Source organism: Macadamia integrifolia, unplaced genomic scaffold (assembly GCF_013358625.1).
Source record: "Macadamia integrifolia cultivar HAES 741 unplaced genomic scaffold, SCU_Mint_v3 scaffold2686, whole genome shotgun sequence".
Taxonomy (NCBI): Eukaryota; Viridiplantae; Streptophyta; class Magnoliopsida; order Proteales; family Proteaceae; genus Macadamia; species Macadamia integrifolia.
In genome coordinates, this window is record NW_024868885.1 from 15,661 (window position 1) to 18,278 (window position 2,618).

Sequence of the window (2,618 nt, forward strand, 5' to 3'; positions counted from 1 at the left end):
TGAGATTATACCCACCTGAGATATACCCACCTGAGATTTAACCCACCTGAGATATACCTACCTGAGATATACCCACTTGAGATTTAGCCCACCTGAGATAACCTACCTGAGATTTAGCCCACTTGAGATTTAGAAGATATTTTAGGGGCCTAAGTATAAAAGGGGGAGACATTAATTGTCTTTTCCCTCATTAATGTTAGTTGGTCAGTGGGAGAGTAAAGAAGAGAGAGAAAGAAGAAGAAAGGAAAAGAGGAAGAAGAAGAAGAAGAAAGAAGAAGGAAAATCAACTGCAGAACTTCACCAGAGCTGGGTCTTGGTATTTTGAGCCCAGATTTATGATCAGCTCACCGAGGTCTTCGATTTGAGGTAGGTATTGCACATATTCCAAGGATTCTTAAGAAAACCCCATTCTTAAATCATCTTTTGGTTTTTGGGAAAGAACCCCCATGGATCTTGCTAATCCCACTTGAATAATTAAATCTAAGGTCTAATGGAAGGTCTGTATAATGATTTTAAAGGATTTGGAAGGAGTGTTGATGAAGATCTAGAGTATTTTGAGGTTCTTGAGCAAAAGAAGTGAAATTTGGGGTTTCATTAGTGTTCTTGCGAAAGAGGTAAGAATCTTCCATTTTCTTTTGACTTGATCTTAGATCTAGATTGAGGGTATATGATTGGACCTTAGATAAGTGATTTGAGTCGTTGGATCATCTCCAAACAAGTTCTTAAGACGAAGGAAAGTCAGGAATGATGTTACAAAAATTTTTGTTCAAAGACTGAGGGTATTTTTACCCCACCTATCTTCTGGTTTTAGCCCACCTGAGTTCTCATAACTCAAATTTTAGGCTCTGGAGTAATCGACGAGCTGAAACTGTAGCCCATCGATCTTTTGGTTTTAGCCCACCTGAGTTTCCAGAACTTAGTTTTCAGGCTCTTGAGTAACCGATGGGCTGAAATCGATGGGCTACATAGCCCACCGGTCTTTGGCTCTGGCCCACCTGTCTTTCCAGAACTGCTAGAATTGGTCCAAATTTGATGGGTGACCCCCATTTATGATTCTAAACCCAATTTTAGTGTTCAAATATGATGATTTTAACCCCATAATATTGAAATGATAAACCATTATATTTATGATATGTTACAATCAATATACGCGTACCCACACATCGGATCTTTTTCGTACCGGGTACAAGCACCGTGTACATATACAAATAAGTAGGGAGTGGATTCTGATTTAATTTCAAAATCTTATGCATTATTTAACATATGTTAGTCTAGCCATGTCAGCATGTCACTTGTGTGTAGACTAGACATCACATATGTCATATCACGCATTTAAATGTGCATTTACATAATATGCTATGCTTTGTGTTATGATGAAATATTCATTATATCTTAATATATGTGATGGAGGAATCTCATTTGGACATGATATGCATGCTAGATTTTAGATGCCGTAGTGGGCTTGGAAACGAGTACATGGTGGCACGTGGTATGGGATGTGGCGCCATTGTGTAATCGTACTATGCTCATATAGAGGCACGTGGCTAGGATATAATTTACCCTTGTGCTACAATCCTTCCCAATAGGGGTTTACGTGTTGGGGGATCATTGGGGGGAAGCATCAAGTTGCGATTGTCAAACTCTTGTAGCAGTTAGAAGTACGCATGGCTGATCGCTAGGACAGTCGATAATTCCGGTGATATATTCAAAGGGCCGATCGTACTGCTTTTATTTCAGGTGGAGTCACCCATTTACTTTCTGTCATTTAAATTTACTGGGAGTCAGCTTGCATTTTTAATTTTGGTACCAATGGTGGGCCTTCTCCGACAACCCTATGGGCCTATTGTGAGATGGGGTTCGGGCTCATACCCAGGGCATACGTGCACTGTGGTTGTGAGTAGCACATAACCTATGACCTAGTAATGTTGTTAGGCTAATAGGGTAAAAATGAATTGCATATAGGCGCATTTTTGTTGTGATTGCTTGTGTGGTTTTCCCTGTGTGGTCTTTCTTTCCACTTACTGAGCTAGTGAGCTCATCCCATGTGCACAACTCTTTTTAGGTGATTTTACAGGTTACCCGCCTGGTGATTAAGAGCTGGACCCACCGTGAAGTTTTCTTCTGAGGACTAGTGGGTCCCTGTCGAGTTCAAGCACAGTACCGATTGCACGTGCAATGATTGTGTTGCGTGGCAGTTGTGACTCCTGAGTGATTCTTTTGATTCTTTTTTATGTGCTTCCTTTTTGTTACTTAATGTTTAAATTGTTATATTTTTGTATATATATATATATATATCATGCCTCCAGGCCCAAATGTATGTAAACTTTATAACTCAAATTGGATATCAAGTATTTGGGAAACAATTTCAGGTATTATTATGAATAGGTCATCCGCTGAAATACAAATCTGATCTTAGATTAGTAGATGTATGTTGTTGTATTGCAGTCACTGCATTGTTGATCCTGGTAAGTTTGTGAGTTAACCGGTGTTAACTCGATCACCGACTCGACTTTGTGCGAGCGGGGTGTGACATAGAAACTGCGTCAGTGGGAGAAAGGAGAGGGAGAGATTAGAGAAAGAGATGAGAAAATATGAGATGTTTTAGGAGAAAAAAAAAA

At 39.6% G+C, this 2,618-nt stretch overlaps 1 long non-coding RNA gene across 1 annotated transcript; it reads left to right on the forward strand.

The window, feature by feature from the left end:
- Window positions 1-214: 214 nt before the first annotated feature.
- On the forward strand, window positions 215-2,429 carry LOC122067052. The gene is made up of 3 exons (XR_006136564.1): window positions 215-366; window positions 519-614; window positions 2,063-2,429. It is a non-coding gene; the product is annotated as an uncharacterized LOC122067052 (long non-coding RNA).
- The last annotated feature ends 189 nt before the right edge of the window (window positions 2,430-2,618 follow it).